The sequence below is a fragment of the Stenella coeruleoalba genome (genome assembly GCF_951394435.1).
Source record: "Stenella coeruleoalba genome assembly, chromosome: 20".
In the NCBI taxonomy this organism is placed as follows: domain Eukaryota; kingdom Metazoa; phylum Chordata; class Mammalia; order Artiodactyla; family Delphinidae; genus Stenella; species Stenella coeruleoalba.
This window is the reverse complement of record NC_137166.1, coordinates 7706367-7722744: the sequence shown is the minus strand read 5'-3', so window position 1 is coordinate 7722744 and position 16378 is coordinate 7706367. Positions and strand designations below refer to the sequence as shown.

The 16378-nt window shown below is 39.9% G+C and overlaps 1 protein-coding gene across 4 annotated transcripts in view; it reads right to left on the bottom strand.

The window, feature by feature from the left end:
• CDYL2 (chromodomain Y like 2) overlaps positions 1-16378 on the bottom strand; it is a 229254-nt gene that overhangs the window by 118770 nt on the left and 94106 nt on the right. The window lies entirely within an intron of this gene.

Genomic DNA, 16378 nt, shown 5'->3' with positions numbered 1-16378 from the left:
AAAAGCAGCAAGCAAAACGATTCATCACATACAAGGGATCCTCAATAGGATTAACAGTCAATTTCCAATCAGAAACCATGGAGGCCAGAAGGCAGTGGAATCACACATTTAAAGTGCTAAAAGGGCTTCCCTGGTGGCGCAGTGGTTGAGAGTCCGCCTGCCGATGCAGGGGACACAGGTTCGTGCCCCGGTCCGGGAAGATCCCACATGCTGCGGAGCGGCTAGGCCCGTGAGCCATGGCCGCTGACCCTGAGCGTCCGGAGCCTGTGCTCCGCAACAGGAGAGGCCACAACAGTGAGAGGGCCACGTACCGCAAAAAAAAAAAAAAAAAAAAGAGTGAAAGTGCTAAAAGAAAAAACTGTCAACCAAAAATTTACATCTGAATATACATGCACCGCAATGTTCATAGCAGCATTATTTTCAATTGCCAAGGTATGTAAGCAACCTAAGTGCCCATCAGCAGACAAATGGATAAAGAAGATGTGGTATATATATACAGTGGATTATTACTCAGCTGTAAAAAGAATGAAATATTGCCATTTGCAGGAAGATGGATGGACCTAGTGATTATAGTACTAAGTGAAGTAAGTCAGATAGGGAAAGACAAATACATGATATCACTTATATGTGGAATCTAAAAAAATGATACAAATGAACTTATTTACAAAACAGAAATAGACATAGAAAAACTTATGGTTACCAAAAGGGAAAGGGAGGGAGGGATAAATTAGGAGTTTGGGATTAACATATACACATTACCATATATAAAACAGATAAACAACAAGGACCTACTGTATAGCACAGGGAACTATATTCAGTATCTTGTAATAACCTATAATGGAAAAGAATCTGAAAAAGAATATATATATACATATGTTGAATAAATAATTGAATCACTTTGCTGTACACCTGAATCACTGTAAATCATTCAATTTTTAAAATTTGGTGAAAAATTCTACATCTGGCAAAACTACCCTTTAAAATTGAAGGAGAAATTATGTTATTCCCAGGTAAACAGAAACTCAGGTAATAATATTATTAGTAGACTTGCTTTACAGGAAATGCTAAAGGGAGTCCTTTAGGCTGCAATGAAAGGATACAACATAATAACCTGAAGCAACATGAAGATTAAAGAACTCCAGAAATGTTAACCACATAGGTAATATAAAAGCCAGCACTACTGTATTTCTGATGTGCAACTACTTCTGTACATTTCCTATATGACATAAAAGAAAAATGCATAAAGCAATAATTATAAATGTATATTGATGAGTATAGAATATATAAAGATGTAATCCGTGATAGTGGCAACATAAATGGGGGAAAGGGAAGGGAGGTATATACAAGCAGAGTTTTGTACGATATTGAAGCTGCACTGATATCAATCCAGTAGACTGCTATACACTTAGGATGTTAATGGTAAATCTCAAAAAACCACTAAGAAAATATCTGAAAAATATACAGTAAAGGAAATCAGAAGGGAATCAAAACAGCACATTACAAGAACTGATTTTTGAGGCAAGGCAATAAAACAGATAAATGTTCTGGTAAATCCCACTGAAGGAAAAATAGAGAAAATACAAATAAAATGAATCATAAATGAAATGAGAATATAACACATGTAAAATAAATGCATATAATACCATGTCTTCTAACATGCTGAAAAGTTCGAAAACAGGTGAAACGCTTACTATGAAATAATATGTGCATTAGCAAAAATGACTCAGAAGATGAAAGTATAAACAGACCAATAACCAGGAAATAAGCAGATACAGTTATTAAAGTTAAACATCTGAACAGAATAACAACTCTAGGAAAAAATGGATAGTTATTAAATAATTTTTTAAGAAAAGGGTCTACCCTAAAATAGGTTTACTCAGGAATCTTACCAATGTTGAAGACATAGGTAGTTCCCACAGTACAGAAATGATTTTGGTGCAGAGAGAAAAAATGGAATGCTTTGAAATCCACTGAACAAATCTATCATTGCCTTCATGAAAACTTATAAAAGACAGCATAACAATAAAATATATATAACAATTTCACTGATCAATATGATGTAAGCATTTTATATAGAACTAAAAAACAGAAGGAGTAATATATTTAAAGGATAAAATATCTCAAAGTGACAGAATGGTTCAATTTAAAAGTCTACTAAGAGGAAGTTTCACATTAATTGGTCAAAGAAAAAAATGAGATGCTCTTAACAGATGCTGAAAAGTTAATTACCCAAACTTTAAATTCATTCCAGACCACCTCTCCCCACAAAAAAAGGACTAAAATATATATGACAAAGAAAAGCAATATCTAACTGGAAGTCTGCACCAATTCTAAGAGTAAAATTTAATAAGCACTTACACTGATGTCAAGATCAAAACAAAATATGTACAATTATTTCGCTATTGAGCTATTTCGGGTGACAGAGCAACATATGAAAATACAAAACAAGAAAAGGAGACATGAATATAGAAACAGAAAACAAATTATCACTATATTAGATAATATGATGTATGTCTAGAAAATGGGAGATAATTAACATAAAAAAATTTGACTTGACCAGAACTTACAAAGTTTAGCAAATGCTTAACAATAAAATAAATATAAATAATTCACTATCAACATTGCTCCAAAATGAAACTACACATTCTCTTCTAATATGCATCAAGTATTCACAAAAACAATTACATATTACACTTCAGTTAAATCTCAATACATTAGAAAACATAACAAAAATCACACAATCCATAATTTCAAAATTTATTCTAATAAAATTCTGAATCAACAAGAAAATGACAGAGAAGAAAACTCTATGGACTAGGTTTCCAGTTTCTGCTTAGGCTGTAGAGCTGGAAAACAACTGCTCCCTGCTTTAAAGAGTAAGAACAAGAATAACAAAAGTCCAGGGCTTCCCTGGTGGCTCAGTGGTTAAGAATCTGCCTGCCAATGCAGGGGACACAGGTTCGAGCCCTGGTCTGGGAAGATCCCACATGCCGCAGAGCAACTAAGCCCGTGAGCCACAACTACTGAGCCTGCACATCTGGAGCCTGTGCTCCGCAACGGAAGAGGCCGCGACAGTGAGAGGTCCGCACACCGCAATGAGGAGTGGCCCCCGCTCGACGCAACTGGAGAAAGCCCTCGCACAGAAACGGAGACCCAACACAGCCAAATAAATAAATAAATAATAAATTAATTAATTTTAAAAAAAGAGATAGAAATCTAAACACTACTTTCTTTAAAAAAAAAAAAAAGTCCAGACAAACTCATGTTCTTGACTTGCCTAGAACTCACCACAGAACAGATATTGAGGGGAAAACAACTAGCCCAAAATCTCAGATGCTTGCAGAGAGAGACTGAATTTGATACTTACCTTGAGCAGTGCCACTGGACACCAGCTCTAATGGAGAAGATGAACAATGCAAGATCAGATAGAAAAACTCAGTGGAAAGAAGGAAACGGTAAGAAATAATCAAGCAAAAATGCTAGAAATCAACAACATAACAAGAAATATGAGAATTTCAAGAAACAGACTGATCAGTAGACTCGACATAGCTGAGGAAGAAAATCAGAAAACTTGAAGGTAGGTCAATAGAAACTAAACCAAACTGAAACACAAAGAAAAAAACAGGGCACCTAAGAGCTGTAGAATGATACCAAATAGTCTGACATACATGTCAGTGGAATCCCAGAGGGAAGAGAAAGGAAGAATAGGCAGAAGAAATATCTGAAAACTGAATAGCCAAAAATTTTCAAAATTGATGACAGTATCAAAGCACTAATCCAACAGCTCAGAAAACACTGAGCAGGATAAATACTCTTCCTGTGAAAGAAAATAATATAATACAATGCAGTACACTCACTCATATCATACTGAAACTGCACAAAACAAAATACAAGCAGAAAATCTTACAGTCAGAGAAAAAACGATGCATTTCATATCTAGGAACAAAAATCAGCATTACATCAGACTCCTTATCAAAAACCATGCATGATAGCACAGTAAAATAACATCTTAAAGGTGACGAAGGAAAAAAATGGTCAAGCAAGAACTTGTCCAGCAAAAATATCTTTCAAAATAGAAAAAGGAAAAATTTCTCAGACAAAAAATAAGGGAATTAATCTCCAGCAGATTTATTCTACACAAAATGTTAAAGGAAGTTCTTCAGAGAGAAGGAATATGATAACCAGACAGAAACTTGGATCTACACAAAGAAATACAGAGCCCTGGAAGTGGGATAAATGAGGGTAAAAATAAAACTTTTTTTCCTTACCTTGAATTGCTCTAAAGTTAAATGACTATCTAAAGCAAAAAGAGCAGCAATGCGTTGTGTGTTCATGGCATACGTACAAGTAACATGTATGACAACAATAGAACAAAGGCAGAAGGGAAATGGGAATATACTGTTGTCAGGTCATTAAACTACAATGAAGCAGTGTAAGTTATATAAAAGTAAACTGAGTAAATACATGTAATGCAAACTTTACAGCAATTAGTTTTAAAATTAAACAAGAGATATAAATAATTGCTGAGATAAAAAAAGAATCATGAGAAATGCTGAACTTTTTTGAAATTTGTAACTCAGAAGATAGAAAAATGAAACAATAGATGAAGCAAACAAAAAATAGCAACATTTTAATACTAGTATCAATATATAAATAATTACATTAATGTAAAGGGTATAAACATCAAAGTTAAAGACAATATTGAATTGGATTTTAAAAAGTGATGTTGTTTCTAAGTAATCTACTTTCAATCTAAAGACATAGGTTAAAAGTAAAATGATGGGAACATATACTGTGAAACAATAATAAGGCTTCAGCAGTTATGTTAATATCAGAAAAAGTAGAGTTCCAAACAAAGAATACTACTAAAGACAAACAGGAACATTACATAACAATAAAAGAGTCAATATTCCAGGAATATGCAACAATACAAAATATTTATGCACTTAAAAAGAGAGTTACAAACATGCAAAGCAAAAACAGAAAACTGGAAGAATGAGACAAATACACATTATAGTTGGAGAGTTCAGTATTTCTCTCAGTAATTAACAGAACAAGAAAAGATGAAATCAGTATGGATACCAAATTCCTTAAAAACACTATGAATCACCTCGACCTAATTGACATTTATAAAAAATCTCACACAAAATACACATTCCTTTCAAGGGCACATGGAACATTTACTATACTCTAGGCCATAAAATAAACTTTAAAAAGTTCAAAAGAATGGAAATCATGCAAACAATGTGCTCTGACCATAACAAAATTAAACTACAAATTAACTAAACTATATCTGGAAATCTCAGATGTAGCTTAGTTAATCATTTAGAAATTAAACCACCCACTTCTAAATTACCCCATGGGTGAAAGAAGTCTCAAGAGAAATTATAAAATATTTTAAACTAAATGAAAATTAAATGAATACAACATATCAAAATTTGTGGAAGGCAGGTAAAACAGTGTTCAGAGGGAAATTTATAGCATTACATGCTGTTAGAAGAAAAAAAAGAAAGGTCTAAAATAAATAATCTGGGACTTCCCTGGCAGAAGACTCTGGGCTTACACTGCAGGAGGAGCAGTTTGATCCCTGGTCAGGGAACTAAGATCCCACATGTGGTGTGGCATGGCCAAAAAAATATTAATAATAAAAATAAAATAAATAATCTAAGCTTCCATCTTAACAAACTAGAACAAAGAGCAAATTACACTGAAAGCTAACAGAAGGAAGAAATTAATAATAAAGGTAGGAACAGAAATAAATGAAATTAAAAACACTAACATTAAAGACAACATCAATGAAGTCAAAAGCTGGTTCTTTTAAAGAACTGTAAAATTGATAAACCTCTAGCCAGACATAACAACAAAGAAAGTGAAAACCCAAATTACCTATAACAGGAATGAAAGAGTAGACATCCACAGAGACCCTCACATATACATTTAGGTCCATAATCCATGTTTGCCAGGGGGTGGGGAGAGAGGGATGAACAGGCGGAGCACAGAGGATTTTTAGGGGGGGTGAAGCTATTCTGTGTATTATAATGATGGATACATGTCATTACACATGTCTCCAAACCCACAGAACATAAAACCCCAAAAGTGAACCCTAAGGTAAACTATGGACTTTGAGGGACAATGATGTGTCAATGTACGTTCATCAGTTAAAAAAAAAAAAAAAGAGACAGGCACTTCCCTGGTGGCGCAGCGGTTAAGAATCCACCTGCTGATGCAGGGGACACAGGTTCGAGCCCTGGTCCAGGAAGATCCCACCTGCCACGGAACAACTAAGCCCTTGCACCACAACTACTGAAGCTCGTGCTCTAGAGTCCGTGCTCCACAACAATAGAAGCCACTGCAGTGACAAGCCTGCACACTGCAAGGAAGAGTAGCCCCCGCTCGCCGCAGCTAGAGAAAGTCCGCGCGCAGCAACGAAGACCCAATGCAGCCAAAAATTAAATTTTTAAGAAAGACAAATGACAGATTGACAAAATACTGACATTTATAACAAAGAGTTAATGTCCAGAGCATATTTTTTAAAACTGTGAAATCAACAACAACAAAAAATTTAAAACAATAAAAATGGGCAAAGAACCAGAAAAAAAAATTCAAAGAAACAAAAATGGATATAACATGGAAAAGCACGGTCAATCTCATCACTTATCAGCAAAAGTAGCAATGAAACAATGAAGAAGATTGGCAAAAATAAGGTTGATAATATGCACTGGCAAGGGTGTGGGGAAATGTACAGCCACATATGCCTTTGGTCAGAGTGTAAACTGGTATACCCTTTAGGGTAATTTAATAGATATCTATAAAAATTTTTAAAGCACAGATAATAGATATCTTAAAATTTTTTAAATGCACACACACAGTATTTATATTTAGGGTCACATCACACTAGTTCAGGCCAATGGACCACGAGTGTGTCCCCTCTGGAGAAAAACCATTTCATTTCTGGCTCTGTCTCCTCATGCTCGTAACACCAAGGAAGCCATAAACTGGTTTTGGTGCAGCTGCAGGAGAGTTAAGCCGCCATCATCAGCCTGGGCCCCTGAGGGGCTGGGTGGAGCTGACCCCCCCACCAATCCGCCCTCCTCATGCAGCATGAGTGAAAAGTAAAACTCTGTTGCATTAAACCACTGGGAATAAATGCCGCACAAATCGTTGACCTAGCACTTTGTCTTCTGGGTTATCTATCCTGACTGTACAACTGTTTCTAAAGGGAAAAAGAAATCAAGGCAGACCGTAGGTAATCGTCTATCAAAGGAGAATGATTAAAGAAATTAAAACAGCGCTATATGCTTTGATATAATAGTATGACTCCATTTCTGTTAAAATACACATATGCAAATGGATACAGGGCAAGAATAATTCACTGTTAATTGTCTATAACTGTTGCCTAATTCTTTTTTTTTTTTTTTTTTTTTTTGTGGTACGTGGGCCTCTCACTGTTGTGGCCTCTCCCTTTGCGGAGCACAGGCTCCGGACGTGCAGGTTCAGCGGCCATGGCCCACGGGCCCAGCCGCTCCGCAGCACGTGGGATCCTCCCGGACCGGGGCACGAACCCACGTCCCCTGCATCGGCAGGCAGACTCCCAACCACTGCGCCACCAGGGAAGCCCATGTTGCCTAATTCTTAACAACGCTCGGCTCTCCGGCTGGGAGTGGGATCAGGGAAGAGGCACTAAGGGGATCTTTCATTTTTATTCAATAGTCTTCTGCACTGTTTAACTTTTCTCGGTGCAAGCTATTTATATACCATCCGTGCCACTGTTAAATCAATAAAAATATTTTCAAATAAATGCATTTCCTATATAACCTAAACGACCAGCTAGAAGATATAATGGGAAAACTGAGCCCATTCCAAAAAGCAACCAGAAAGATTAAATAGCAGAGGTTAACTTTTACAAGAAATATTGAGAAACCGTAAGAGGAAAAACCACAAAATTCTGCTGAGATATTTTAAAGGCCTCAAATGAATGGAGCTGTATGTACAATGCTTCTGGGTGGGAAATCTTAATATATTAAAGATGTCAGATTGCAACCAACTGATCGATAAAAATCATGCAGTTACAATCAAAATCCCAATGGGTCCATTTTCAGAACTGTTCAAAATGATTCCCAAGTACCTCTGGAAGAATTAAACAGAAATAGTCAAGAGATTTTGAAAAAGAAGAAAAATGAGGAGGCACTTCCACAATTATATAATAAAGCACGATATAAAGCCACAATCATTGTGAGTATAGTATTTGGGCAGGAAAAAAAATCAAATGAATAAGAGAGGAAGCCCGGAAACAGTCCTCAGTATATTAGGAAATAGAATCTGAAAGGGAAAAATAGTGGCATCAAAAATTAGTGCCAAAAGGAAGAATTCTTGGATAAGTGGGATGATTCAATAGGAATGGGGTGAGAAGCAGATCCTCACCTCACAATAGAGGAATCAGAGTTCAGTGTTTGTTTAAATCTAATTCCAGATGGTTCTGAGAGTCAGAAAGCTGAAGGACACACACACCACCACCACCACCACCGCATACAAAACTGAAAACCTAGAATAAAATGGAGGTGGAGAGCCAACTGATTTTTAGTTGAAAGATACCCTATATTTAAAAGGAATAATTTTTCACTCTGAAAAAATTTGTATATAAAAATAGAAACAAAATCAAAAGGCACACAGTAAAATGGAGAAAAACCAAGAGACATTTCAGACAAAAGCTTAAATAATTACCACATGAAAATCTCAGGAACATCATTAAGAAAGGTACATAAATGAGCAAAGGGCATGAAGAAACTCTTCACAGATGGTATATACAAATGGCTATTAAATATGTAAAAACACTTTAATTAATGAGTGAAAATGTAAACAAAAACAAGAATGAGGTGCTGGTTTTTATCCATCAAATTAAAGGGTTTTTTTGAAAATCAATAGTGCTTAATGCTGACAAGGGGATGGACCCCTTGATGTACCACCGTGAAGTGCCACAACTTTCAGAAGGGCATTTTTATTTTTTTACATCTTTACTGGAGTATAATTGCTCTACAATGGTGTGCCAGTTTCTGCTTTATAACAAAGTGAATCAGTTATACATATACATATGTTCCCATATCTCTTCCCTCTTGCGTCTCCCTCCCTCCCACCCTCCCTATCCCACCCCTCTAGGTGGTCACAAAGCACCGAGCTGATCTCCCTGTGCTATGCGGCTGCTTCCCACTAGCTAGCTATTTTACGTCCGGTAGTGTATACATGTCCATGCCACTCTGTCGCTTTGTCACAGTTTACCCCTCCCCCTCCCCATATCCTCAAGTCCATTCTCTAGTAGGTCTGTGTCTTTATTCCTGTCTTACCCCTAGGTTCTTCATGACATTTTTTTTTTCAGAAGGGAATTTTACAATATGTATTAAGAGCCTTGAACACCAATACTCTTTGACCCAGTAATGCCTCTTCAAGGACTCCAAAACCTTGGCAAAGCGTCATACATGTCTACTGCAGCATACACGGAAGCAGACTAAAATGTAAATCTCTAACAAACAGGTTAAAATGAAACGGGTATGCTCTAAAAATTGCATCTACAAATAGGCTTTAATGATGTGGGAAAGTGATGAAATATTAAATGGAAAACAATGATTTTCATAGCTTCAGGGAATCCTAAATTGTTCCAGTTATGGCCCTTAACAAGCAACATCTTTCTGTGTGCACTCCCTTTGCAGTGGGACTTCACCTCTCTTCTTATCAAGTGGTGGAGTGTATTTTCCAACCCTTGAATCTGGAGTAGGCTTATGACTTGCTTCAACCACCACAAGGTGGTAGAAGTGACGTCATTCAACTCCAAACTCTAAATAAGCCTTAAGAGACTCTGTAGCTTCTAATTTCACCTCCTTGGTCCACTGCCCTGAGACCACCAGGTAAAGAAGCTGGTCTAGCCTACAGAGGATGAGAGGACCAGAGGTGCCCAGCCAGCTGCCAGTACCTTGTGCCAGAAAGGTGAGTGAAGAAGCCTCCTTGGACCATCCATCCCAGCTGCATGAGTAAGCCCAAGACACCAGCAGAGACCATCCAGCGTATCCACTGAATCACGAGAACGATAAACTGTTACTTTTCAGCCACTAAGTCTGTAGCTGATACACCATGATACAAAATTCTACTAGAGAACTAGCTCAATCATGTAACATACGACACACGTAACCTTAGACAAAACGACAAGAAGGAAATATTAACAGGAATAGAAAACCTTATGTATAAAATTATCTCAAACATGCAGAATACATACACCTGGGAAAAAAGAGAGGAAAAGGCTGTGAATGCTATATCCAGGGAGTGGGAATCGAGCTGAGTATCCTCATTATACTCTTTTATATTTATGAATTTCCTTTTATTCACTGAAAAACACATGTATATAGCATTATGCTTTAAAAATTCATTTATTTCCACAACTAGATTGTGAACTCTTTGCTGCTAAGTAAAGACTATGTCTTTCGACTGTGGACCTGAAGGCTTGTCACATAGCAGGTGAACAATAAATGTTTGATAAATGAAAACATGAAGCACCTGGGCGTCACGGATTCCGGATTTTTGGGCTGCGGTTGCCAAACTCCTCTTGCCCCCCGGCTTTCCCCTAATGTCCAACAGACCAGACCTAGTGCCCAGGGGTCAATGACCACCCATCCAAGTTGCCCTACGGCAGGGCTCCTGGCCGCCCTGTGCTGGTTCAGGCCAAAGGGCCTTCCTGTGGGGTCCTCAAGGGACTGTTCTGGTTACCCTGTATCATCATATCATTTCTAGATTAACCATATAAAATTACTATTATCATTTCAATGTAACACTCCAAGCAGCCACAGCTGTTCTCTCAGAGCTAATACAAAATATGGAACTCGTTTATTCATTCAACAAACACTTTACTGAGTGCTTATCACGTGCCAGGTGCTATGGTTGACACCAGAGGTACAACGGTGAGTAGAATCAAATGTGGTCCTTACTCCCATGGGCGTACAGTCTAGTGGGGGAGGCAGATACTGATCAATAACATCACCAATAAACATATAATGACAAACACTAAACGTCTGGAAAGAATGCACTGCTTGACCCCGGCTACCAAGAAACAATTAGTTATACTGAATTATCAACCTGGAAGTATGGGACAGCCCCAGAGGAAACCATTCCTCTTCCTACACAAAAGTAATTAGCACAGGTGACAAGAATGCTCTAGGTTATAGAAAATATGGACAAGAATGAAGTTGAGAAGGTCTGTGGTGTGGACAGGGACCACCTGGAAGAAGGAAAAGGAGGAAACAAGGGCTGGGGGTGCAGGCTTCCTGACCCACTGCCCAGACCAGGCAATCAAACATCTTTATCAGAGTGAGGCAGACAGAGGACTGTGTCTCATTCATGGGGAGCAGAGGTGGGTGTAGGAAGGGCTGGCTCTTTGACTGCCTGGCTAAGGGACTGGATGAATCACACCTACAGACTCACTTCCTGGCAGATGAAGTGAAGGTCTGAGCTGCAGCAGTCAGAGACTTCCACCTCTGTTCTGGCAAGTCCTACAAATGGATGGAGGTGTCATGTCACAAGAAGCCACCTCGGGGCAGTGTGGCCAGGGAATATCCCCCCTTCTAAGTCCATCCACCCAGAGCCAGCCACTCTGCTTGGGGAGAGATCAGAGATCTGCCTGATACAGCATCTGGAGCTAAAAGAACATTTCCAGACAATAAAAAATAAATGTGAAAAACCTTGAACAAGATGATCCTTGTTTAAGGAGACTTCTGGAAATTTCCTTCTGGTTCTATGACTTTAAATGCTCTGGTAGAGAAGGAGCCTCAAAGAGGCCAGAACACAAAGCTTCCCCAGGTTGCCTTCACCAAACTGCAGACGCTTTAGTGGTGTCATTCTCATGTCTAAGCCCACATTGAAGTCATAATCCTCTCCTCATTTTTAACAGACTGCATGTTTGCACAAAATGGGTTACTCTGTTTGTAACAGAATGGCCACATCTAGCCCTCCAGAAAGATAGACCCATTAAGTTAGGGGAACGAAGCTCATCTGAACCCTGGCACAGGTCAGGGCTGGTACTTCAAGGGGGCTGTAATACAAGGCACAATTGTTTCATTGCCATTCACGGGGAAAATTCCAGTAAGAGACCACTGATGTCTCTTACACCACAAGTGTCTTCTCTTCCAATATGGCGTCAGGGTACTGAGGGAGTCTAGATCACCTTATAATTATCCAGAAAGCAAGGCAAATGGTTCCTCTTCCAACAGGAGGGCTCAGAGGGCCAAACTCCTCATTGGTGGGGCGAAGATGGCACCCTTCCCTCCCCTGCGTGCCATGAGAAGGTTGTGGAGGATGTTAGGTCAACGGAAAAACCAGCACGGGATGGAAGGATAGGAGGAAACTCTCATTCACCCAATAGGAAATAGAGAAGTCACAGCCATTATCTTGGTACAGCCTCATCACTCCCTAAGAAGGAGCCAACACCATCCCATGTTGAGGATGAGGCTCAGAGAAGATTTCCATCAAGGAGAAAACTCAGCCTGTCCCTTGAGAATACAAAGGGCATCACTGTACCCAACAGGCAATCAATATGTGCTAGCTGGTAGTCAGACATCCTTTTAAAAATGAACAAATAGGGGCTTCCCTGGTGGCGCAGTGGTTGAGAATCTACCTGCCAATGCAGGGGACACAGGTTCAAGCCCTGGTCTGGGAAGATCGCACATGCTGCGGAGCAACTGGGCCCGTGAGCCACAACTACTGAGGCTGCGTGTCTGGAGCTTGTGCTCCACAACAAGAGAGGCCACCACAGTGAGAGGCCCGCACACCGCGATGAAGAGTGGCCCCTGCTCGCCGCAACTAGAGAAAGCCCACGCACAGAAACGAAAACCCAACACAGCCAAAAATAAATAAATAAATAAATAATTTTTAACAAAAAGAAAAGGAATTCAATATAATGTGGTACATGCTCTTTAAAAGAAAAATGAACAAATAAATAAAAGGCATGGTCTTCTTTGTAAACTTATAAATGGAAAATACTAGACGCTCATTTTGTAGTTCAAATTCTTCTCAGCCCCAAAGTATGAAGACAGAGCAGACAGGAATCTGGTAATGATGGAATCTGTATTACAAAGTAAAACTGATGCAATCCTTATTTATTATAAAGCGAAGTGAGGCAATTACCTACCTACATTCCTATTTTTAAATACAAAGATAAAAACTCTCTTCTGGAAACACAACTCCTGTTTGCAAATTGAATAGAAGCATAAGACACCAGTCCAACGACAGGAAATACAAATAGAAGAAGCACAGTGAGGACCTCCCTGCTGGCACAGTGGTTGAGAATCCGCCTGCCAATGCAGGGGACATGTGTTCGAGCCCTGGTCCGGGAAGATCCCACAGGCCGTGGAGCAAATAAGCCCATGTGCCACAACTACTGAGCCTGTACTCTAGACCCCACGTGCCACAACTGCTGAAGCCTGCACACCCAGAGCCCGTGCTCCGCAACAAGAGAAGCCACCGCAATGAGAAAACCATGCACCACAACGAAGAGTAGCCCCCCGTCGCCGCAACTAGAGAAACCCCGCGCGCAGCAACGGAGACCCAATGCAGCCCAAAATAAATAAATTTATTTTAAAAAAAAAGAAAAAGCACAGTGCGTTCTGCTTATAACTTGTTTTGAAAACACACATTTGTTCCAGTACGATTGATATGAAGGTACAATTTGAACATAATGCAAACTTTGTGTTCACGTGTGCAGTTTTCACCCATCAGAAGCACTAGGTAAATGCAGAAACCCACACAAAATGTGCACTCACATGCTCACACACACACGTCACACATCTATCAGCCGCCTCAATTCGCCATGTGTGTTCTGAGCCACAGCGATCCACAACTCTCCTCGATTCAGACAACCCTCCTTCCAAACTCACAACCACTCTTCAGCTGCAGCCCTTCTCAAACCCACTTCCACAGGCCAACTTCCAGTCACATGCATTGTTGTAGGTATGTGTTTCTTAACCATTTAACATGGGCAGAATTGTGCTGCCTTCTTTTTTTGACTGTGTCACTGACAACGTTTTTGAGCTTTGTGCCTTAACCTCACTTCTCCCATAAACCCTGTGGGTTATTATTGCATGATTCTGGATAGCATGGTGATTTTTAGGGACACCTAAGTCACTTCAAACAGACCTTGCTGTACGTGGAAAAATGTTCTTCCACGGTTGATTTAATTTTTTAAGGAAATACACAGCCTTTTAAACTGGTACAGCCCTTCTAGCGGTCACCTGGCAATATATACCAAGTTATGCCCATGCCTTTTGACCAAGTAATCCCATTCTAGGAAACATAAAACATAATTCAACAGGGATTGCAGACATAATTTAACAAGAAAAAGGAAATAAGACATGTGAAGATGTTCATTGTGAAACTGATGGGTGTGTGCGTATGCAAAGCCATGGAACATTATAATTACAACGACTATGTAACCCAATAGTAAATGACTGTAATATATGGTTTGTTAAGTGGAAAAGGGGAAAAAAATGTATGTAAACTGATTAACAGGATGAAAACAAAGTCTGGGAAAAACAATATTTGTTTACACAAGCACACACACACAAGCGCACAGAGTTGTGTTTTCAATTTTTAAAGAGCTAAGTCACCAAGAAGGCTTTTCAATGAGCTAATTTTCAGTTTTGCTAAAAATCAGAAATAGTTCTTCACTGCGTATCACATACCCAGCACACTATTTATTTCAAGATGTGAAGGAAGTAATTTGAAATTTTAGTTGTGTGAATACATATTTTTGTACCAGTACCAATCTGCACCCTGAACTACAGCTGGTTATCTTCAGTCTGTCACTAAAACTAATCTGCAGCCTGCTGCTTTCTGTAAATATGGAAACAATGGTCCCTTTGCAACATGCAAATACACAGGGCAAAACATACCAACAGAAAGTAAAGGTTTTATTGAAAGACTGGAGAATTGTACAATCCTTACAGGCTGACTGTGTTAATGGGAGAAGAAGTGGGAGGGTTTGATGGAAGCAGGGCCATTACCAAGAACACAACTTTCTGGACAGACCAGATGGCCAACAGGAAGTGAGGATTTTTCACGTTTAGCACAGAAGGAACCACCCAATGGGTTCTGTGAAAACTATAAACTCTGTGTCTTTTTATCTTTTGCGGTACGCGGGCCTCTCACTGTTGTGGCCCCTCCCGTTGCGGAGCACAGGCTCCGGAAGCGAAGGCTCAGCGGCTATGGCTCACGGGCCCAGCCGCTCCGCAGCATGTGGGATCTTCCCGGACTGGGGCACGAACCCGTGTCCCATGCATCGGCAGGCAGACTCTCAACCACTGCACCACCAGGGAAGCCCTAAACTCTGTATCTTGAACCATTCATGTCAGAATCTCTGAATCAGTCCAAATTCCCATGTGGGAAAGCAGACATTGACAACGTGGAGGGGAAGTGGGTGGACACGCCTGTGTGCACACCTGGGCGGGGGCAAAGACGGGACCACTTTGAATGTTTAATAGAAAGTCCTATTCTTATTAACATTTTGTGAGTTGGCTTTCCCATACCAAAAAGCTCTCTCCTCCTCTGAACACCTGGGACGCAGAGTAGAAAGGAGTGGATCTTAACAGCTCTGGGGGTTCATTCGAGCTGTTTGCTGGGTGACCCTCAGCAAATTGCTTGACTTCTCTGAGCCTCCCTTTCCTCTTCAGAAATGCAGGGATAACAGTGTCTCTCAAATGGCTGCTCTGAGGATTGAATGTTTTAAAAAGCAACACCCCTGACCCTAAGAGGGCTTAACAAATACTCATTAAATCTGAAGCCTAGTATTCCAAGAGACATTCCTATTGTCTCTACTCCTCAACTTGACCCCATCCCTGATGTCCCCAGAAAGAACATAATGCCCTCGCTGACCGCATTCAATATGGCACCGAGGGATGGGCACCCCAGCAGGATCCTGAATTATCATTTATGCAACCAGCACTGGAATGGACCAACCAGCTTCACTCACCCCGATCGCCGCAGCCATGTGTGTAGGGGATGATGAGATTGGGAGGAAAAGGGGAGAGTGAGTGCTAAGAATTGCTCTTTACACTTTAAAAGAAAAAGAAAAAACCCAACCACTGCTCACTGTGATTCAACTGAATGCAATTGAGTTGTGTCTGTTTTAAGATAATGTCCAAAAACTTCCTCCGAAATAACCACTTGATGACCTGGAGACTGTGCATGAAATCACTGCTGTAAGGGAGAGCTGTCTGGTGTCCTTCGTCTGCCCTTGAAATTCTCTCTGATTCATTCATCAGCATCACCACAATGCAGGTTGCTGGTTCCTCTACATGTCAGTTAGCCCCTCACATCTCCCAGCACCTCGCCACAGCAGCAAGAAATCGAA